The 24,870-nt window shown below is 43.7% G+C and overlaps 1 protein-coding gene across 2 annotated transcripts in view; it reads left to right on the top strand.

Moving 5' to 3' along the window:
- LOC124795224 (atrial natriuretic peptide receptor 1-like) overlaps positions 1 to 24,870 on the top strand; it is a 1,189,640-nt gene that overhangs the window by 661,764 nt on the left and 503,006 nt on the right. The gene's annotated exons all lie outside the window — the stretch shown is intronic.

The following is a 24,870-nucleotide window of genomic DNA, read 5'->3' on the forward strand; positions in this document are numbered from 1 at the left end:
TTTTGAGCATGTTTAGGTCCTGTTTCAATTTTTATGTGGAAATAGAAAGGTTAGTATAACGTAGCAACAGGGGAATTGCTCAGTTGGATGCTGGTATTTTTTTTTTTAAGGAATCTTTCCACCAAGAGAATGAACATTTGGATGTTGATATCTTTTTTTAAGGAATCTTTCCACCATGCAAATGAGCCATTTTCGGCAGCCCATGTGTCGTCTATGCCAGGTCGACCAAATTGTGGTTTAATACGTGTGCAACTACGCCAACTTGTTCACTCTGCATCATTCAAAACGAGTAGTCCTTCTCTGACCTTCTTCTATGTCCTCCGTCAGTTCCAGTTCTCCTCGATGAGGATCAAAAAATGGTGCAAATGGCTCTGAGCACTATGGGACTTAACTTCTGAGGTCATCAGTCCCCTAGAACTTAGAACTACTTAAACCTAACTAACCTAAGGACATCACACACATCCATTCCCGAGGCAGGATTCGAACCTGCGACCGCGATGAGGATCGCATACAGCGCAACAATATTCTAAAATACGATGGATGAGCATAGTGTAGGTAATGTCTTTGGTAGATTTTATGCATCTTCTAAGATTTCTGCGAATATAATGTAGTTTTTGGTTCGCCTTTCGCACTACGTTTTCTATTTGATGGTTCCAGAGTAAATATTTGGTACCAGTAATTCCTAGCTAGTTCTCTTAAGCGCTGTTTGGCCCCCTCCCCCCAAATGAACCAACGAACCAACCAATCACTTCAGCGACAAAAATTTGTGTGATCTGTTGTAAAACCGAAATTTATCGGTTTCTTTTACTGATGTTGAGGACCTCATACTTTTTACTGTCCGGAGTAAATTGCCACTTATCTCACCATGCTGATATCCTGAATAGATTGTTCTGACCATCTGATGTCTTTCGTAGCCATCCTGCGTTCAGTGCTAGCGAGTGCACCGTTGAAAGCGACGTCGAGTTCGCGTTATTTCCCACGTCAGAGTTTCGCGAGTATTCTTGAATGACAGAAACTAGGTTTGGTAAGGAATCCACTGCGAAAAATATTAGTGATCTATGACCCAGTTACACGGACTCCAGAAACATTTACATGAATCCAGTGTTACTCATTAAGCCACTGACAACTCCTTTCGGTTTCCTGAAGCAAGTAAGCTTCCAGAGAAATTTTAGTGGGACTAAAAAATATTGTTGTTTCAGTTTCCAAGTTCAATAGCGAAGCCAAAACTGTTTTCGTTGATTATGTTGTAGGTTAACTGGGGACCTAGAAACGACAGAGAGGCTGCGTCCCCGCTGCAGCCGCAGTGGTCCACAAACCCACTACGAATATACGAATACCGCAGTCCACTTCACCCCTCCGCCGCCCCACACCGAACCCAGGGCCTCGGCCCTCGTCCATCGGCCCCCCCCCCCACCCCCCAAGGGGACGTCTCACACCAGACGAGTGTAACCGCTGTGCTTGCTTGGGAGAGTAATGGTGATGTACGCGTGTATGGAGAACTGGTTTGCGCAGCAATCGTCGACGTAGTGTAGCTGAGGTGGAATAAGGGGAACCAGCCGGCGTTCACCAAGGCAGATTTAAAACCGCTTAAAAACCATCCACAGACTGGCCGGCTCACCGGACCTCGACACAAGTCCGCCGGGCGGATTCGTGCCGGGGACCAGGCGCTCATTCCCGCTCCGGAAAGCCGTGCGTCAGACCGCTCGGCTATCCGGGCGGGCTTCGCGTTGATTAACTTCTCTTCCCAGAAACCTAACAACCTACAAATTGTTAACATGAGCATAGAGAAGAAATAAAAGAAACCTCAAATACTTCACTAGCATAAATTCAAAATCGTAGTTAAATGAAGAATCACGCAGGGGTATCCTCCAATTCGATAGATGCCGTATCTCTAAGAAACAATCAACGACTGTGTAAGGGTCCGTGGTTCACGGGCTACTATCAGGCATGGGGAGCATTTGCTGACCTGCGGGCCTGATTCACACACTTACAAGGGGAGGCCGCCAATTGTGAAATTCCGATTCGATTCATACTGCGCATAATAAAAGCTCATGGCCAGAGGTGTAATGTGACAAAGCACCAAGATGCACTTCTCAGCCGTTGTCGAGAAAATCGACAGTTAAAAGAAACCGTTGCTGTGAAATACTCTCTACGATTTATAATTTTCTACAGCGTCGTGGCGCAGCGGTAAGCGCTCGGGTTCGTAATCCGAAGGTCGCCGGGTCGAATCTCGCGCCATGCAACTTTTTTTTATTATTTGTTTTTTTTGTAATTCAAATGTATATATATAACTCCCGGCAATCTGTTGCAACAATTATGCATAAAATAAGTTGTTGAAAGTCGTTTGTTGTGGAAAAATAAAACTTGAAATAAAACACAATATCACAAATAGTATTCCAGTGGATACAATTTATTGAAAAGTTCGGTATACACTCGCACATAATTAACAATTAGTGACAAGAAGTAGCTGGAGTATCGCACCAACCAGAGTGATAGTTATCATAGAAACATGGAGAGCAGAAAGCAGCACGACATCGAGCACATCTGATAAACGATGCGTTTTTACAAGAACAATTGTTTTTTAAATTATCTGTTGGGAGACACACCTGATTGACATTCTGAAAAATTGTTCTATCGTTCGTCAGGTTTGATGCATACCACGCGTATCGTATCATATCGGCAAAAATCGGAGAAGACAATTGGTGGTGGACGATGGATATATATATATATATATATATATATATATATATATATATATATATATATGTGTGTGTGTTTACATTTGAATTACAAAAAAACAAAAACAAAAAAATGTTGCATAGATACGATCCGGTGACCTTCAGATTACGAAGGCGAGCGCTTACCGCTGCGCCACGATGCCGCAGAAAATTGTTAATCGTAGAGAGTATTTCACAGCAACGGTTTCTTTTAACTGTCGATTTTCTCGACAGCGGCTGAGAAGTGCATCTTGGTGCTTTGCCACATTACACCTCTGGCCATGAGCTTTTATTATGCGCAGTATGAATCGAATCTGAATTTCACAATTGGCGGCCTCCCCTTGTTAGTTAAGCTCTCGCGCTGCATTGTCACGTGACGCAACGGCAGCGCTCCTAGCGCATTAATTCAAAGCTGTAGTGATCGAGACGTTTTGCGGTAATGCATCGATATGAACGGCACACCTTTGACTCCACGGCACGCCTACAAATTATGTCTCAAAACACGAGTTTTTGAGAGTGCATTTATTATATGTTCACCCCATCTCCATATTTTTACATTTATTGTCCTTTACGTATGACGTTTTACAGGTACAAAATTCTGAAACCCCGTTAGTGAAGTAACATTCCCGCCACACACATCTAACGATGTCTGTTGTATTGGCTACTGTGGGAGCCGGCACTGACACTAACAATGAAGGAAAGAAATTGCGATGGCCGCTGACAGGAATCCAAAATCATCTGTACAAAAGTCTGAATATTAACTGAACACTTTATTTCTAAAATGAAAATAAACATAACTTAATAAAAGTGGCTTCCCGTGCCTCCTACTTGCAAGTTATTTAGCCACTATTACTACTCGTAGAACGCATGCTAAGTAACATCTTACTGTTATTCAGTACTGCTGCCCTCGAAACCTGCGACCGAACTGGGCTGACTAGCGATGGAGGGCTGGCTAAGTCAGTGTTGACAGGGGCTACTGAACTCTGTCTTCCTGGAGGTGTGGCGCTGCCCGCTCTTTCCACTGGCGCGGGGATCAGCGCCTACTTGGTGGCGTTTCGCGGCGCTGCGCTGGTCGATCTGCAGTCGATGCCTTAGGACTACATAATGTGATGCCAGGCACCTTGAAATGTCGTCACGGAAAAGCAAACGCTAGTAAAACAAACTGGTTGCAGCTAATTTGTCATAAATTATATTCTGTTCCAAAAGTGGTGGAGTCGTAATAATCCCACACTGTATCACCCTTATATTGCTTCCATAGGTCGGGTTGAAACCAACTGCAGGCCAGATCTGGTCCGCAAGCCACTGGTTGCCCACTCGTGATGTAGAGATTGAGGTACGGTGGGGAATGGGGACTGTGATGCTGCTGCACGGGATTAGCCGAGCGGTCTAGGGCGCTGCAGTCGTGGACTGTGCGGCTGGTCCTGGCGGAGGTTCGAGTCCTCCCACGGACATAGGTGTGTGCGTTTGTCCTTAGGATAATTTAGGTTAAGCAGTGTGTAAGCTTAGGGACTGATGACCTTAGCAGTTAAGTCCCATAAGATTTCACACACATTTGAACATTTTTGACTTTGATGCTAGCCAGTGGTGGCTAGCAGTGAGTGCAACGACCGTATATTTTAGACTGTGGTAATACTAAGAAGCGATATGAAATGAGACAATCATGTTAGATCAGTATTAGAGGAGGCAAGTGGAAGATTTGTTGGAAGGGATCTGAGGGAATGCAATACATCTGTAAAGGAAGTCGCACATAAGACGCTAGAGCGACCAGTTATAGAGTACTGTTGCAATGTTAGAGGTCCTCATGAAGAAGGCATGACAATAGACAACGGACGAATTCAGAAACGTGCTACTAGCCCTGTAACACTTCAGTGTATGCTATATGAAACTGTACAGTGATTCTTGAGGAACTTAACTGAGGAGGAGAAGTTGTTTTGACAAAATGCGTGTTGGATAAACTTAGAGAAAGAAATTTAGAAAACCTGTATTCGAAAATGGCTACCTGACAGGTAAACTGCGGCCAAAGTATAACTAGCGCAGATGTCATGAGAATATACATGTAAATAGTCTAACAACCCTACCACAACGAAGGCCAAAATTTAATAACCATGGTGGTGTTACAACAAAGTTATTATGTGGCAGGTGTCATTAGAGCACAGTTAATAAAGTCATTTCACGTAATAATGAATAAACTAGGCACTCATCTTTTCGTGTTTCCCGCGCTGGTCTCGTTGTAAAATCATGGTTCAAATCTAGGTGGTGGTGATTCCAAGCTCGGATGCAAAGAGACCTAGGTTTTATTCCGCTGTATTCAAAAGTTTTGTAGATGCGCTTCACAAACCATTCCTGAAGATTAAACCTTTCAAAGTTAGCACAATGGTGATACAAAAAAATAATCAGCACTCCGAATTTAAGTTACACTTCTTTTTTATTATTTTTGCTTCAATATCACTTAACAAACAAAACATAACTTCACAATACAAAACATACTTGAAAACATCTTCCTCACTGTTAAAGTTCACATTTTATAAGCTTAGGCTGACTACAATATGCGTCTTTCCAACATGATGTCCAGGACTTGACTTTCTCAAGGTCCGACTCCCTAACAACTAACTAACTAATAATCGCTTACGCGCCCAAAAATCAAGTTACAAGTACGTCAAAGATCATAGTGACAAAAGAAAGAATACACACAAGAATAATATCATTGCAATATAATCATATCGATGTATCAAAGTAGCTCTACATTAATGAAATCAAATCTGAATATTGTCTCAGAAATATGTCAACTATCTTACAGAAACACAGTTGAATATTACTGGTATCGAGAGGTTGAGCTGAGGTGCCGTAATGGTTACGTAATTCACGTACCATTACCTTAACCACACAGTCCTTCATTTCTCCGTCGCTCAATACGCAATCGATAATATAGATGCGACTTGTCACGCACGAGCCTGTCTACAGTGGATTTCGCTGTATTAATATAGATGCGCAGTATGCTGTTAGAAACGTAATTATGTTTTATTCTTACAACAATTTCCCAGTTAAAATTTTCCGCTCTTGTTAAAGTGTGTGATAGTACCCACCGGATAAGAACGGTTTTTGTAAACCATCTGCCTCCTGCTGCGCTTTGTCATCGAAATCGAGAAAGCCAGTGACTGAAGCTATGAGGGCGAAGGGCAATATTCGGTCCACAATGCGCCAGGGCCCTTTGACTGTTTCGTTGCGGCCTGCGGTCCTTTTCGTTGGAAGCGGGTCACGTGGCGACCGACGAACCCCGTGGCGGCGCGTGTGCACAACCAGAGTATTGGCCACATGCTGTAGAAAAACAAATTTGCACTGCGGAGGGGACTGCTGTGGGCACTGGAGGACGGTGTAAACTCGTGACTGGTCTGGGTGGCCGATCACCTCAGCACGCCGTGTGACTTTGAAGCTAGAACACGACCCCGTAATCACCACCGAGTTTGATTTCTACGTAAATTACGGTAGTATTGAAAGCGACCACACACACACCCACACATACAGCCGTGCGCGCATGCAAATAAGGGATATATGTACAAAGGTTGCCGTAGTAACTGCTCTTCATAGTACAAATACTTACTCCGCTTTACAGTATACCTGAGTTTGCTGCGCTTACGTGACAACCGTACAGCGGCAGCAAAGCGACACGATGCAAGTAAGCCGGCCGGAGTGGCCGTGCGGTTCTAGACGCTACAATCTGGAGCCGAGCGACCGCTCCGGTCGCAGGTTCGAATCGTGCCTCGGGCATGGATATGTGTGATGTCCTTAGGTTAGTTAGGTTTAATTAGTTCTAAATTCTAGGCGACTGATGACCTCAGAAGTTAAGTCGCATAGTGCTCAGAGCCATTTTTGACGCAAGTAACTTTCCAAGGCGAAACCGTATTCTTCTCCGTCGACGCCTTAATAAGCGCGTTGAAACTTGTCTGTCGCCTTGACAGTATCTGTCTTCTTATCCTCCCTCCTCCTCCTCCTCCTCCTTCTCCCCCCCAAATTTTTTATCCTCCGTTCTTCTGCGTATTTCCTACCATTTTTCTTTTTGGGCGTTTCCGCCAAACTGTAACTCGTTAACTAGCTTCCCGAAGCCAGATTATTTATTGTGTTTCGTGATGTTCTCGGTTTGTAAATCTACTCATCAAGTCCGATTCCTTCCACATTTTTGGTGTATGCAAGGCTTGACCAGAAATGAAAATGGCGAAAGTGGAAGCTCCAGGTGGCATAGATTTTACAAAGAAATAAAGTTTTGGCGCAGCTCAGGCGAGGTATAACCCATCAAGTTACGTTCCATCAGGAATATGGGTGCAGTCAATGACTGTGATATCATTTTCAAATGATAGAGCACAGCAGTCAGACGTCCTTTTCTTTCAGGTTTTATTAGGCAAATCTAGACTTCGGCTAGTGCCTAGCCATTATAAATGCACTATCGCTGGCCGCTACGGCCGAGCGGTTCTAGGCGCTTCAGTCTGGAACCGCGCGACCGCTGCGGTCGCAGGTTAGAATCGTGCCTCGGGAATGGATGAGTGTGATGTCCTTGGGTTAGTTAGGTTTAAGTAGTTCTAAGTTCTAGGGGACTGGTGACCACAGATGTTAAGTCCCATAGTGCTCAGAGCCATTTGAACCATTTTGAATGCACTATCTCATAATATCAGTGTATGTCCTAATACGTCAGTCTCCTGGTGTTCGGGCTTCTGTCATAGTTCGATCAAGACTAGTAGTCTGACGTAATAAGACATGCATTGATACTATGAAATAGTGCACTGATAACGGCTAGTCACTAACCGAAATCTAGATTTGTTTAATGGCTCTTTAAAAATGGGTCTGAGCACTATGGAACTTGCCTAAGGACATCACACACATCCATGCCCAAGGCAGAATTCGAACCTGCGACCGTAGCGGTCGCGCCGTTCCAGACTGTAGCGCCTAGAACCGCTCGGCCACCTCGGCCGGCATTTGCTTAATAAAACCTGAAAGAAAAGGACGACTGATCGCTGTGTTCCATCATTTGAAAGAGGCATGTGCCAATTATGTGAGCGAAGATTCCAAGCAGCGGTTGGCACAGCACAGAGTACTTAACGATAATCCAAGGGTCGTGGGTTCGTGTCCCGCTGTGGCAACTACTTTGTTTCTTTTCAATTTTTACGTTACTTACAATGCAAGTATTCCGAAATAAACAAAGGTTCTTCTTACGGGGCAAATGGCTCTGAGCACTATGGGACTTAACATCTGTGGTCATCAGTCCCCTAGAACTTAGAAATACTTAAACCTAACTAACCTAAGGACATCACACACACCAAAGCCCGAGGCAGGATTCGAACCTGCGGCCGTAGCAGTCCCGCGGTCTTACGCGGCAACTGCAGTATAAGTTCATTATGTAGAATGAAGAAACCGCACAACAGTTGCTTAATTCACAGCCTTTTGTTGTGTACACAACCGATTTCGGTACACTTAATGGTTCCTCATCTGATGTAAACTATGACAATACTGTGTTAGCACGACATGGGAAGGGATCGTTGACTTTGAAATACTAGATAAGGAACTATGTTGCTCAAATGAATTACAATAAATCAGAAGAGACAACAGGACGTCACTCACAGGTAAAGTCACTTAGCCATCTGAGGTCATCTACACCCCAGTGTTGTCGTTCAAAAATGGTTCAAATGTCTCTAAGCACTATGGGACTTAACATCTGAGACTTAGAACTACTTAAACCTAACTAAGCTAAGGACATCACACACATCCTTGCCCCAAGCAGGATTCGAACCTGCGACCGTAGCAGCAACGCGGTTCCTTACTGAACCGCCTAGAGCCGCTCCTCCACAGCGGCCGGCCAGTGTTGTCATGGAACCAACACTGACAACATGTTCCACGACAACACTGGAGTGACGATGACCTCAGATGGCTAAGTGATTTTATCTGTGAGTGACGTCCTGTTCTCTCTCTTGATTTGTTGCAATTAATTTGAGAAATTTGAGCAGTATAGTTCCTTATTTGGCATTTTAGAGTCAACGATCCCTTCCCAATGTCGTGTAACACAATATTTTCATTATTACAAGTTCCGCGAGATGATGGAACTCGAAGTGTTGCGAAACCGGTCGTGTACACAACTAAAGATTGTGGATTAAGCAACTGTTGTGCGGTTTCGTCATTTTACAGAATACTGAAATAATGCTCAATATATTGCATTTATTAATATTTTCGTAACAGATATGAAAACGAAAGGCAAAGGAAAGTTTGGGATTTCAAATAAATTTCCAGAAAGGTATTTTATGGGTACGAAAGAAGTTGATAATTTACATGTACTGGGATGATGGTAAAAACGGAGGAACCAGTAATGTTCTCGGCGTCTTGTACACATTATAAACGACAAATTTTTGTGATAATATTGTTGTTTTAACAATACTCGCACTGTGTTGTCACAGCATTCATGAAAAATTCACATTACTCGCACGAGAAATAGCAAGCGTATGAGCTCTGTTACCATCGGCCGAAGGCCCTATTTTACTTGCACCAGGAACCTATTGTTCCCTCGCGGCAGCCGAGGTCTGCTCGAAAGTCAAAATGAAACTAAGGGAATGCAAAACCCTGCACGCATTAATTACAGTCCCTTCTTGGGAAGTTATTTTCAGAGTCCTCGTGGGCATTGTAAGCACAATCCTTGCTCGTAAATTTATTTCCAATCCCAAATTTTCCTTTGCGTTTCCTTTTTGTGGCTTTTATGTAAACATTAAGAAATACAATTTATTGAACATTATTTCGGTTTATTTGCTCTGTAAGTAACGTTAAAAATGAAAAAAAGTTTCCATAGAGGGACTCCACCCGACGAACCCCGAATTACCATTCTTTATTCTTTCCACTGCACCAACCACTGCCTCGACACTTTGCTCAATCCTCTAAATGCTTGGCCATCTGGAGTTCCCACTTCTTTCACCGTAAGTTTGCACGAAATCAGAGATGACGATTAGGCGCGGTTCCCTTGTTGGCCCTGAGCACTATGGGACTTAACATCTGTGGTCATCAGTCCCCTAGAACTTAGAACTACTTAAACCTAACTAACCTAAGGACAGCACACAACACCCAGTCATCACGAGGCAGAGAAAATCCCCGACCCCGCCGGGAATCGAACCCGGGACGGTCCCCTTGTCAGTCAGTATATTTTAAACCAGCTGGTTTGATCTTCTGAGAAATGATAATGTTGAGTAGTATTTCGGTGAGTCTGTTGTCCATTTTACCACCGTTCCAGGTTCAGACATCCCCCTCTTCATCCAAATTCTCCGCTGCTGTTTTTCTTTTCCTGCAGAGTTCGTGTGCCATCCAATAGTTAAAGCGTGAATATCTCTGCCCAACCCATTCCATCGACCTGCGAACCAGCCAACGCACAAAATTTTAGATGGTTATACTATTTAAAGTGGAACTTGGACCTAAACAAAATTTTCATCCTTAAAGTCACATAAAATGATTGAAAGGAATCGTCAGTCTACCAGTTGTCAATCCACAACTTTTCGATTTTAACACCTGCTTAATAGCGATGGCATCTGCTACCGTAATAATAATTTCTTGTAATAAAAATGGCTGTATGCACCACGAGTTGTATGAGTCTGGTTTCAGTTGCCAGAGACTGTGGTCATGTGTGTGTGAGTTGCGTGTGTGTATGTGTGTGTGTGCGCGCGCGCGCGCTTGTGTGTGTGTGTGTGTGTGTGTGTGTGTGTGTGTGTGTGTGTATGCGCGCGCGCGCTTGTGTGTGTGTGTGTGTGTGTGTGTGTGTGTGTGTGTGTGTGTGTGTGTCTATTTGTGACAAAGCCCTTGTTGGCTGTAAGCTTATTTTGTGACAGTCTTTATGTTGTGCCTCTCAGGGGCTCAGCATCTCGGCTATACTGGAGTAGCAGCTTTCCTTTTCATAATATTGTTGTATGCACTCATTTAGGTAAGAACAACAGTACAAAGAAACGCTTAGATGACCAAAGTCGAGGCTGTTTGAAAAGGGAATCACTCAGTTCCTATTAAACGAAACGTTCGTAAGTTCGTAGCAGTAACACACAGGAAATAAGAGATAATAATAATAGGAATGAAATAACTACGTATTTCCTCACTTTCGTTGGAAGACATGGATAATTATTCCAGAAAATTAGGTGTTACAGATTTTCAAAAACACCAGTAGGGCCCTAAATTAAACTCAGAGATAAAAGTAGGCCAAGGAAGGGTCTCATATCTTTGTTAATGCATATTTTCTACTGGTTTATTATTTTTTACTGTGCCACAGGGCATATTAACTTCAAGGTACGTAACACAGGGAAATATAGACAAATTTACAGTACACGTACGAGAAGCATTCAATGAGTAATGCAACACTGTTTTTCCGCGAGCAGTTTCAGTTGGAAGACTGCCGAGTTTGTTGTGGGACATCGTGGAATGTTCCTACTTCAGCCTCTATAGCTTCATTAAATTCCGATACGTGGCGGCACGTCACGTAGCCATAAAAATGGTGTCTTTAACCAAGGTGCATTCCAAGCAGAGCTCTGTCATTGCGTTTCTTTTGGCGGAAACTCAGAGCATCGGAGATATTTATAGGCGCTTGCAGGATGCCTACGGAGAGCTTGCAGTGAGTAAAAGCAGGCTGAGTCGTTGGGCGAGGCGGTTGTCATCATTGCAAACAAGGTTGCGCAAACCTGTATGAACTCCCGTGAGCCGGCAGGCCTACGGGAAACTAAGGGAACAACTTCTGCGTGTTCGACGCCTCAAAAATCCAAACGAATTTCTCCTTCTCCATGACATCGCAAGGCTTCCGACAAGACTGCGTACCCGAGAAGAGACCAGAAAACTTCATTGGGACTGTTCTGCCTCATCCACCCTACAGTCCGGATCTCGCATCTTTTGACTTCCATCTGTTTGGCTCAATGAAGGATGCACTCCGCAGGATGGAGGTTGTTGATACAGCATGGCGTTTGGCTCCGACGTCGACCATTAGAGTGGTATCATACGGGCACAAAGACCCTTCCAGTAAGGTGGCGTAAGGCTGACGCATCGAACGGCGATGATAATGAAAAATAGTGTTTTCTCGCCAAATTAGTGGTGATAATATGGTGTATTGGAATCCTGAATAAAACCAACCTGTTTTCAGAAAGAAATACACCCATGCTCATAAATTAAAGATAATTGCACAATGTGGTGCCACACATCGTGGCACTATACAAAACTAGCGCTAATGCATAGGCACACAGGGAACACACACGACATAGATCTGTAAGTCCACGGTATTGGTGATAAGTTGAGAAAACCGTCCCGAAACATATGTGCTACAAAACGCCACTGTTTCCTGCGCACGTACCCCGACGTCAATATGGGATATGATCACCATGCACACGTACACAGGCCACACAACGGGTTGGCATACTCTGGATCAGGTGGTCGAGCAGCTGCTGGGATATAGCCTCCCATTCTTGCACCAGTGCCTGTCGGAGCTCCTGAAGTGTCGTAGGGGTTTGCAGACGTGCAGCGTACGTCGACCGAGAGCATCCCAGACGTGTTCGATGGGGTTTAGATCTGGAGAACAGGCAGGCCACTCCATTCGACTGATATCTTCCGTTTCAAGGTACTCCTCCACGATGGCAGCTCGGTGGGGCCGTGCGTTATCATCCATCAGGAGGAAGGTGGGACCCACTGCACCCCTGAAAAGGCGGACATACTGGTGCAAAATGACGTCCCCTTACACCTGACCTGTTACAGTTCCTCTGTCAAAGAAATGCAGATGTGTACGTGCCCAATCATAATCCCACCCCATACCATCAAACCATGACCTCCATACAGGTCCTTTAAAGGACATTAAGGGAATGTTATCTCGTTCCTGGTTCACGCCAGATGAAAACCCGTCGAGAATCACTGTTCAGCCTATACCTGTCCGTGAGAATAACCTGGGACCACTGTTCCAATGACCATGTGCTGTGTTCTTGACACCAGTATTTACCAGCTCTCCTGTGACCAGGCGTCAGTGGAATACACCTTGCAGGTCTCCGGGCGAATAAACCATATCTGTTCAGTAGTCTGTAGACTGTGTGTCTGGAGACTTCTCTTCCAGTGGCTGAGGTAACGTCACGAGCAAGGCTACCTGCAGTATTCCGTGGCCGTCTGCAGGCACTGATGGCGAGATATCGATCTTCTTGTGGTGTTGTACACTGTGGACGTCCGGTACTGTAGCACCTGGACATGTTTCCTGTATGCTGGAATCGTTGACATAATCTTGAGATCAAACTTTTTAGCACACGGAGGACCGGTGTTACGACCTGCAGTGTTTGACCTGCCTCCAGTCGCCCTAGTATTCTGACCCTCATAACCCCATCAATATATGTTCTTTTGAGCCATTTTCAGCACACAGTCACTATTAGCACGTCTGAAAACGTCTGGACCGTACTCTGACATGCACCAACACACCTCTGCATATGTGGACTGCTGCCAGCGCCACCGTGTGACGACTGCAGGTCAAATGCACCGCATGGTAATACCTCGACGTGATTTAAACCAGCAAACCGCCCAGCAGAGCGTTGTTTCACCATGTATCAGCATTATCCTTAATATATGAGCATGAGTGTATGTTGCTTTACTTATTGAACGCCTCGCGTATGTTAGTATGTATCGTAATAAGAGATAATGACATGTGTTTGCCTTCTTTAAGAAACTTGATGATGGGCTAATGTAGTCCAGAAACATGTGTTAAATTAATCACAGATTTTCGACAGAAATGCATATTAATCTATGTACTGATATGTAATAAGGTCATACGAGGGCTTCGTACTATATAACAGTAGGCAACTGTTTGTAATATAAAAATTCTATTGTACTACGGGGAAATGTAAAACTTTCTTCTTTAGCTTCTCTGGTAGCGTCTCCTGTATCCTCGACACTTTTATAGCTATAAAAAGGTGTTATACTACGGTTTCAGAGAGTTTCAGTTCTAGTTTACAAAGACACTAGTTTTTACCCGCGCCCTCAACGGCGTACTACTACGTCATATATGCTGCACACATCTCCTTCTTCCCCCCCTGTGTTTTGAATTCCTCCTCTCCTCGCTCTCTGTCCACCACATTCTCCCCCTCTCTCTGCCCATCTCCTCTTCCCTCCCTCTCTGTCTCTCCATCTTCTCATTCCACTCACTGCCCACCTTCTTCTGTCCTTTCCTCTATGCATCACCACCGCCACCCCAATAGGAGGTGGATGGTTTTTACGCCGACAGTATTTCCTTCCAGATTGTAAGAAATATGTGTACTAAGCCTGAAACCCATCCATGGGGTTAAGAGAAGAGACTCAGCATATGTGTAAGTGGCACACATATATGGCTGATTTTCTGTCGTCTTAATCCATGTTAAATTTATTTGTGGTATTCACCCGTGTGGCTTGATCTCAGGTCCAGAAACATGTTGAAAAAATTATCGGCTCGGTGCACGAACAGCACAACTAAGAGATATATGGCACTTCATACTTTTAGAAGCGTTCGAAGTCAACCAAATAGAGAAAATAAATACAAGCATGTCGTTTTGAACAGTTTTAAATCACCCCTTCTAGTACATAACCCCACAATTAGTGGTGAACCTTATTCCTTCAGTAATTTCATAAAATTAATAAGTCATGTACCTAAAAAATGCGGTTGAAATTGTTCCTGCTATTTCTCTTCAATGTCACATATTACTTATTGCGATCCCTATGAGATGTAGGTGGTTCTTACCGACAGGTTATTTGTTTAAAAACAGACAGTGATATTCGTACCAAGTTCCGTTGAAATCCTTCACAGTAGTTTGGGAGTCGATGTTGAATGTACATTCATACATTGATACATCCATTGTTATAGCACACGATCCATTCACATTAACCTGACCTCTTGTGAAAAGCTTGAATGATCACCTTCTGCAGCACGGGTCCCAAGTAAAAGAGTCAGTGAGATTCTGGAAGGTACCGACAGGGTTGCGGAGTCATGCCGACTCTATTGCCATGGCCAATTGAGCCAAGGTTCTCGGTTGGGGATCCATGATGCGAGCAGCCAGATCGAAGTACTCCCACAGAGTCTTTGTTGGGTTAAAGTCAGGGGTTTATTGTGTGACACATTGTTGGTAGATGGCATCATGCCGACTGAAACCAAACTGCTTGTAGAGGTGAACATGATCCCCAAGTATAGGTACACTCTTTGTCTTCCGAAATGACGTGATCACCCAGAGAATGTTACGCAAACGTTTCCCAGACCATAATGCGCCCTCCTCCAGCCTGGACCCTTCCGACGAAAATTGCAGGGCCACAGACTCCAACGCCAATTAGCCCGATGGGGCATAAAAGGTAAATCATCTGGAAAGACCACCTGCCGTCACTCAATGGATATCCACTGACGCTATTGTCGTCCAAATTCCAGCCTTCATTGCGGATGACCAGCAGTCAGCTTGGAGGAGGAGGAGGAGGATATTAGTGTTTAACGTCCCGTCGACAACGGGGTCATTAGAGACGGAGCGCAAGCTCGGGTGAGGGAAGGATGGGGAAGGAAATCGGCCGTGCCCTTTCAAAGGAACCATCCCGGCATTTGCCTGAAGCGATTTAGGGAAAGCACGGGAAACCTAAATCAGGATGGCCGGAGACGGGACTGAACCGTCGTCCTCCCGAATGCGAGTCCAGTGTGCTAACCACTGCGCTACCTCGCTCGGTAGTCAGCATGGACGCATGGACCAGGCACATGCTGCGGAGGCTCACACGCAGCAACGCTCGCCGAACGGTCGTTGATAGGGCGCTGTCAGTAGCCCCTTGGTTCATCTGGACGATAAGTTGCTCATCAGTTGCACACATATTCGCCCCTATCCGTCTCCGCAGAACCGTCGTTCACCCTATCATCCATGGCCAGTGGTGCCCCATAGGTACCTCGACGCCAGTTTTGGATGGCGCCATTTTGTCATGTTCGGTATACTTTAACCGTGGGTGGCACGGGATGAGTTTGCAGACTTAGCCGTTTCGGAAATGCTTCTACGCTTCAGCCGAAATCCAGTGCTCATAACGTCAGAAAATCAATCCATAAAAATCCCCCCCCCCCCCCCCCCCCCCCGTCCCTCGACAAGCTGTATAAACGTTCCACTGCTAGTGCTGCCACAGCAGTCTGTGAGTGGTTATTGCACGTTGACGTCGAACATAATGTTGGTCACATTAACCCCAGCAATACCAACCCATTTTCCAAAATTAGTTTCACCAAGGTACGCCCACCGTAAAAAATGTAGAAAAAGCAAAATTCGTTAATTGTTGTTGACTTATATTAACATCATAGATTTTAAAGAGATACTGATGTGTGAGCAGGGTCCAGTACATGAAAATATCTTTTAGCACATTCTTATCAGCTTCAACGCGCTTTCAATAATGTGTTCCATCAAGCGGGAGAGGACTTTAAAAATGAAAACTCGTTTGCTTCCTCCGTCTTCCTTTCTTTTGGTAGTGCGAAGGCTAATATCAGTGAACGGTATGTGTAGAAATACGGATTTTAGCACCACCACATGTTGTTATAAATTAATCTCTTTTATTTTGTAACAGTCAATAATTTTTTTCATATGAAGCCTATACACTTTTTACATTCTTTAAATCTGTGCTGTTGTGACGGTTATGAAGTATCCTTAAAGCCAGTGGCTGTGACGTCCTGTTGAGCATTGCTTCTTGAAGACAAATTTGCCAGAATTCATAAACGTTCAAGAGTTGTGAAGGTGAAGATAAGAAGCTACTTACCTGAAGCCAGTTGTCTCTGTCATTTGCCGTTGTGCTACATATTACTAAAATTTCTCGTTTATGTACTCCAGACAATAAGAAAAAATAAATTGTCTCACACAAAGAAAACAACTAACATTTCAGTGGTCATGTAGAAATGTAGTTCTGAACAATTTCAGAATGCATGTAATCTTACAATCTCTCTTGGTCGTTTTACTGTCATGCAGTTCTGAAATTCTACAAGAAGTCCCTCATTTTTGGAGAGAAAACTGTGACTGTAAAAAGTATGCAGCCTTCAGCAGAGTAGGGTGTGGCTAGGCTTGATACACCTATGAAGATTACATATACAGCGACGAAAATATCTATTGTTGATAAGACTTCCACTGTTGTAGGATACTAGACCTGATTTGACTTAGCTTAAGATATTTCTGGAACGCTATGATTTCTTCCGCAGTTTACGAAATTAATCATCAGGATCCAGAGCTCGCGCAGAGGAAACTCCCTTGGTCTTGCCTCAAGGTTCTGTCAGCTCCAGCGACTTACTGGCGGGCCGACAGCTGCTTAGCTCCATCTGATAGGACTTCTCTTTTCACGTCGGCTTATACCTAATGGCGTGGCAGCTCCGGCGCACACGGCGTAATCTGACTTTGGCCCATGTTGTGAGAGGAGGCAGCGAAGGCGGAGTCCGAGCTAAACTTCCCCGTGACACCCACACGAGCATGACCCAGATATATTAGTACCAAGACTTACGCTTAGAAGCAGTTGTACGTAGCGTACGATAGGTAGATTGATAAACTGTGATAAAAAAGTAACGAAGTAGGGAACAAATCTGTAAGGACTATGCAATGCAGTGTACTTCACGTTGATGAACTCTTAGGTGCTTCTCCTGTTTCGTTGTGCAGAAGTGCATTGCTTTTGTGTGTACTTGTGCTGAAAAATAACAGACGAAGCTGCTCGCATTGTGTTGAACTACTCTGGTGTGCAAAACCTATGGGCATAGTAACTTTAGGTCTTCCGAGATTATTTCACCGTGCAAAATCGTAATGCAGTTCCTCCTTTCACTTATCATACGAATTTAGAAATGGCAGATATGGAGATTTCCAATCACTGAATAGCAAAGAAGGCTCAGTCGCTTAATAATGGAAAGGCATGAGGACCAGATGAGATACCTGCACGATTTTACAAATATTGTGCTAAAGAACTAAGTACATTTCTAGACGCAGCTCATCGTAGTTAGCAACGAAGGAAACATAACAACTGGAAAAAAAGCGCAGATCATTCCCGTTTTCCAGAAGGGTCTTAGGGCGGATGCACATAATTATAGGCCTATAGCGTTGACGTCAGTCGGTTGTAGAATTATGGAACACGTTTTTATGATCAAGAATTGTGACGTTCTTCGCGAAGGAAAATCTCCTCCATAAAAATCAACATGGATTACGCAAACAGAGATCCTGCGAAGCTCAGCTCACTCTGTTCCTCCATGAGATCCATAGCGCAGCAGACAACGGCGCATTAGCTGTGTTGTGTCTAGGCAAGACAGCCTAGACACAATGGGAGGAAGCCGAAAGGCACGCGCTTAAACTCACGCAGGCTGGCGTGAGGTCTGAAACAGGATACGTAATGAATGCTATAAAGAAAAGTACGTAGCTTCTGGAATACTTAACTTTAATCCATAATCGGTGTACATCGCTCTTGTACAGATATAATCTCCATTTCGCTATACAATGGTAATGGCGCCTTGCTAGGTCATACCAATTGACTTAGCTGAAGGCTATGCTAACTGTCGTCTCGGCAAAGGAGAGCGTATTTGTCAGTGTGGCGTCGCTAGCAAAGTCGGCTGTACAACTGGGGCGAGTGCTAGTACGTCTCTCTAGACCTGCCGTGTGGTGGCGCTCGGTCTGCAATTACTGACAGTGGCGACACGCGGGCCCGGCGTATACTAATGGACCGCGGCCGATTTAAAGCTACCACCTAGCAAGTGTGGTGTCTGGCGGTGACACCACAAGCTGAAGCCGTGTTTCGTGACTCCAGGAAGGGATTTGAAACCATTCCGCACTGCCGTTTAGTGAAAAAAGGAGATTACCGTGTATCAGATCAGCTTTTCGACTGGATTCAGAACATCCTTGCAGACAGAACTCAAAATGTCGCTCTTAACGATACAATATCTACAAATGTACAGATAGTTACCGGAGTACCCAAAGAAAGTGTGACAGGGCCACTACTATTCACAAATGGTATACTAGAGAGCGCCGGAAGCTCTTTAAGACTGTCTGCAGTTGATGTGGTCGTCTAAAAGAAAGTACCAACGCCAGAAGCCAGTAGCGATTTGCAAAATGACCTGTGACAGACCGGTGAATGGTGCAGGCTCTGGCTGTTAATCCAGAAGGTAAATAAATGAAATATACTGCGCATACATGGGAAAATATTTGTACTACTGAACTTCGTATGATCTTCGTTTCGCCTCTATCCAGCATCTGGTCGTGTTGGGGTATCAATGGTACTCTTGCAGAGTCTGTCATCTTTACTCGGTCTTTCTGCCATTCTTCTTCCACAATTTGGTTCCATAGCAGGTTTCTCCTTCTTAAACGCATCTTTATTGTATCAATCCATCTTGTTCTCGGTCTTCCTCTTGGCCTCTTGACCTCCGTCTTCAACTCCTTCATTCTTCTTGGTATACTTTCCTCTCCCATCCTCTTCACATGTACAAACCATTTTAATCTATTCTTTTCAATTTTCTCAGTCAACTTCTCCACTCCAATTTCCTTCCTAACAACTTCATTTTTCATTCTGTCTCTCCTCGTCTTCTCTAGCACACTTCTCACAAACTTCATTTCACTGGATTGTATCCTACTCTCTTGTCTTCTAGTCAAAGTCCAAGTCTCGATGACAGATTGCTTTAAACAGTATAGACCGTAAAATATCTAGGAGAAACTATACAGAGTGACCTTAAGTGGGATGACCACGTCAAACAAACAGTAGGAAAAGCAGACGACAGATTGAAATTCATAGGAAGAATCGAAAGGAAATGTAACTCATCAACGAAAGAAGTGTCTTACAAGGTGCTTGTTCGACCGATTCTTGAGTAACTGTTCATCAGACTGGAACCCTTGACAGGTAGGACTGACAGGAAAGAGAGAGAAGATGTACCTAAGAGCGGCAGAGTTACCGACATGCTAAACAAACCCCAGTGGCAGACGGTACAAGAGAGACCCTGTGGACCACGGAGAGGTTTACTATTGAAATTTCGAGAGACTGTTTCCCGGGAAGAGTCGAAAAACATATTACTTTCTACATCTACAGCTACATTTATACTCCGCAAGCCACCCAACGGTGTGTGGCGAAGGACACTTTACGTGCCACTGTCATTACTTCCCTTTCCTGTTCCAATCACGTATGATTCGCGGGAAGAACGACTGCCGGAAAGCCTCCGTGCGCGCGCAAATCTCTCTAATTTTACATTCTTGATCTCCTCGGGAGGTATAATTAGGGGGAAGCAAAATATACCTCATCCAGAAACGCATCCTCTCGAAACCTGGACAGCAAGCTACACCGCGATGCAGAGCGCCTCTCTTGCAGAGTCTGCCACTTGAGTTTGCTAAACATCTCCGTAACGCTATGACGCTTACCAAATAACCCTGTGACGAAACGCGCCGCTGTTCTTTGGATCTTCTCTATCTCCTGTCAACCCGACCTGGTACGGATCCCACACTGATGAGCAACACTCAAGTATAGGTTGAACAAGTGTTTTGTAAGCCACCTCCTCTGTTGATGGACTACATTTTCTAAGGACTCTCCCAATGAATCTCAACCTGGCACCCGCCTTGCGAGCAATTAATTTTATATGATCATTCCACTTCAAATCGTTCCGTACGCATACTCCCAGATATTTTACAGAAGTAACTGCTACCAGTGTTTGTTCCGCTATCGTATAATCATACAATAAAGGATCCTTCTTTCTATGTATTCGCAATACATTACATTTGTCTATGTTAAGGGACAGTTGCCACTCACTGCACCAAGTGCCTATCCGCTGCAGATCTTCCTGCATTTAGCTACAATTTTCTAATGCTGCAACTTCTCTGTATACTACAGCATCAACCGCGAAAAGCCGCATGGGACTTCCGACACTATCTACTAGGTCATTAATATATATTGTGAAAAGAAATTGTCCCATAACACTCCCCTGTGGCACGCCAGAGGTTACTTTAGCGTCTGTGGATGTCTCTCTATTGAGAACAACATGCTGTGTTCTGTTTGCTAAAAACTCTTCAATCCAGCCACACAGCTGGTCTGATATTCGGTAGGCTCCTACTTTGTTTATCAGGCGGCAGTGCAGAACTGTATGTAACACCTTCCGGAAGTCAAGGAAAATGGCATCTACCTGGTAGCCTGTATCTAATATATTCTGGGTCTCATGAACAAATAAAGCGAGTTTCGTCTCACACGATCGCTGTTTCCGGAATCCAACTCCCACATACATCTCGCGAAATGACCACAATGAAAAAATTTCATAAATTAGAGATAATACAGAGGCCAGTCCGCAGCTCGTGGTCGTGCGGTAGCGTTCTCGCTTCCCGCGCCCGGGTTCCCGGGTTCGATTCCCGGCGGGGTCAGGGATTTTCTCTGCCTCGTGATGACTGGGTGTTATGTGATGTCCTTAGGTTAGTTAGGTTTAAGTAGTTCTAAGTTCTAGGGGACTGATGACCATAGATGTTAAGTCCCATAGTGCTCAGAGCCAATACAGAGGCCTACCGACAGTCATTCTTCCCACCCGCCATTCGCCAGTGTAACGGGGTAGGGGGCATCAGTTAATGCTGCCAGAAGGAGCCTCCGCCATACACAGTCACGTGGCTTACGGAGTGTTGATGTGGATCTAGATGTAGCTGTGTCACTATCGGGAAATGTAGCTCGTTCTCAATGAAAGTTGGATCATACGCAGAAAGAACTGATACAATAAAGTACAGATGGAAACTGTGACACAGACACAAATGACACTTTTATTCAAAGCTAGTAATTACAGTGAGTCACCGCGATTCTTGCTGGTGATCTGGATATTACAGAAGACCTGACATAGTTGTTAATAGTGTGTGTGGGATCACCAAGGCCGGCAGTGCGTGCTCTACGCCGTGCTCCCATGATGGCGGTAGGTTTGGTAAGGAGCTGCTGTAGCAGGGTGTTCCATTCCTCCACAAGTGCGGTTGACGACTGATGGATGGTCGTTGGTTCATGTAGACTTGCTGTAAAACGTCTGCCTAAACGCACCCCACACGCGATCGATGGCATTAACGTCGGTGGAACGGGCAGGTCAGCCCAATCGCCGAACACCCTCTCGTTCCAAGAGCTCCACCACGTACGCTGCCTGATGCTATCACGCATTGACATCCATAAAAATGAAGTCAGGGTCGAACGCATCCCTGAAAAGTTGCGTATGGAGAAGGGGTACAGTGTCACCATATCGTTCGCCATATCGTTCACCTGTGAGAACATCACGTTCAAATATCTGGAGGTCAATGTTGATGGTGCTAGGACAGCAACCAGCCACAAATTTACTTTCAGTTCCTTTATTCAAAGGGCACCGTTACCGGTTTAGAATCGTTGTGATTCATCCTCAGACGGTTTTCACGCTTTCTTTATGACATGTTGTATGTTTTTTACAGATTAATTTTCCTAAAATAGAAATAATACATAATTATAAACACTCCACACACAGATGGTTGCGTTGCATGTGACGTACGTGAAACGTCGGTTTGGAGTGTTAGTTTCCATAACATTTGTCCAACAGTTGTAAATGCATTCCCGCTGCATTCTTATTGTTGCACACGTAAATTGTTCTCACTGAACACTTTATAATTGTCACTGAGAAGATTTCTGCCACCCACCACATGTTTTGATACATACAAAGAGCTTAGAAACATATGAGTATCACAGATGCTATGATATATCGTAACATATGACAATGATGTCCTATGTTTGGGAAGGATCTTATATTCATTTACGCAACTGTAATGCCTTTTACACTAGTACAGAGACGTTGAATTTTTGAGTTGATATTTTTAAATTAATTATAATTTTTTTACTTTTTTTTAGAACTGTATAGGTAAAATAGTATATTACTTAATTACATTTAGCATCATGATAATTATAGTAACATTTAAATTTGCTACTTGATCTGCAGATAGGCGTACTAATATTATTTGCTTTTGAGGCTGGAAAGTAATTTTTGGAAATTTTTCAGGAAAGGGGTGTTAGCTAACTCTGTTTTTTCGTTAAGGATATAGTCTGGGGTGCTGTTTTTGTATGTGTATATTTCTAATTCTTCTAATGTATTCATAGTGGCTCCTTTTTCTGCTAGATGCAAAATTTTTAAGTTGTCCTCAGTGTTTCCCACTGAATGGTTTTCTTCAGCAATATGGTCTGCAAATGCTGATTTGTTCAAGTTACCAAGCTCTTTGTATGAATCAAAACATGTGCTGCGTGGTAGAAATCTTCTCAGTGACAAATCTAAAATGTTTAGTGAGAACAATTTACGTGTGCAATAATAAGAATGCAGTGGGAATGCATTTACATCTGTTGGACGAATGTTATGGAAACTAACACTCCAAACCGACGTTTCACGTAAGTCACATGCAACGAAAATCTGTAACGCAACCATCTGTGTGTGGCGTGTTTATAATTATGTATTATTTATATTTTAGGAAAATTAATCTGTAAAAATCATACAACATGTCATAAAGAAAGCGTGTAAACCGTCTGAGGATGAATCACAACGATTCGAAACCGGCGCCCTTTGAATAAAGGAACTGAAAGTAAATTTGTAGCTGGTTGCTGTCCTAACACCATCAACATTTGTCTTAAAACAACAGCCACGGTCTCCATCATGTCATCATATGACAAAATTGCATCTGGAGGTCAGTACGACCTCACATCATCATGCCTCCCCATACTATAACACTTGGAACACAGAAACTATCTCCTTGAGCAATATCGGACGTGTTCACGTAGAGAAAGGTGACCAATATTGTCGAACAACACCGTTCCGGTAGTCCAACTGTTATGTCTGCGTAGGAGGAGGAGGGGGGGGGGTGCGCATTACGTCGTATGGGCCGACTTAATCCACAAGGCGGACAACACCTCATGGTAGATATTACAGAAGGGTAATACTTGCATCAAGTCGACAGTCATCATCATCATCATCATCATAAACTAAAGGCTATGCCTTGTCGATTTAGCCACGTCCCTCTCTCCATTGTCATCCTCTTCAATTCTTCATACGATTTTATCCCCATATCTTCTTTGATGTTACTAAAATACGTTGCTCTTGGCCTGCCTCTTGGTTTTCCCCTAAAACCTTTCCTTCAAATACATTCTTTAGGAACTGGTTGTGCCTCATTATGTGCCCTATCATTTTTGATTTTCTTCTTCCTATATAATTTAGCAGCGTTCTGTTCTCATTCACTTCTCTTAAGACCTGTTCGTTACTTTTTATATCTACTCAGGTTGTTTTCGTCATTCTTCTCCATATTCACATTTTCATTGTTTCCAGTCTCTTTTTCTCTGTCTTTCTCAGAGTCCATGCTTCACATGGTATGTTAAGACACTCCTGACAAAAGTTTTGGTATACCTTTTCCTACTTTTTAGGCTTATATGATTGTCTGCTAGTAAATTCCTTTTATTTTGGAAATCTTGCTTTACCAAGGCCATTCTTGTCTTTATATCTGTGATACATTTATTGTCGTCAGTGATTGTGCTCCCCAAATAACAGAAGTCCTCAACCTGCTCTAGAACATCATCTTCTAGTTTAATATTAACTTTCCCATTTTCTTTTGTCTTCCCTACTACCATAGTTTGTGTTTTCTTCTTATTTATTTTTAGATTAAATTCTCTTAGGATTTTGGCAAATTTTAGCAACATAAACTCAATTTCCTTTAGTGAGTCAGCAAGTACTACTATATCATCTGCAAAACGGGTACAGTGTTTTCGTTCCCCGGTAATTTTATTTCCTTTGGTTATTCTTTTCAATTTTTCAGTGGTTTTATCAATAAATAAATTGAACAAATATGGTGATAATGGGCATCCTTGCCTTACTTCCTGCCTTATTTTTGCTTTCCTCTTCACACCATTAATTTCTGTCTCTGCTTCCTGCCTTTTATACAGGTTCCATATTAATCTTCTGTCCCTCCAATCAAGATTTATTTCCTTCTTGATTCGAGGTACAGAAGATTAATCTGGAACCTGTATAAGAGGCAGGAAGCGGAGATAGAAGTGAATGGTGTGAAGAAGAAAAGTGGGAAAAGTGGGAAAAGCAGGCGCCAGGTTGAGATTCATAGGAAGAATTCTAAGAAAATGTGACTCATCGACGAAAGAAGTAGCTTACAAAACGCTTGTTCGTCCGATTCTTGAGTATTGCTCATCAGTATGGGACCCTTACCAG

This window comes from Schistocerca piceifrons, chromosome 4 (genome assembly GCF_021461385.2).
Source record: "Schistocerca piceifrons isolate TAMUIC-IGC-003096 chromosome 4, iqSchPice1.1, whole genome shotgun sequence".
NCBI classification, from domain to species: domain Eukaryota; kingdom Metazoa; phylum Arthropoda; class Insecta; order Orthoptera; family Acrididae; genus Schistocerca; species Schistocerca piceifrons.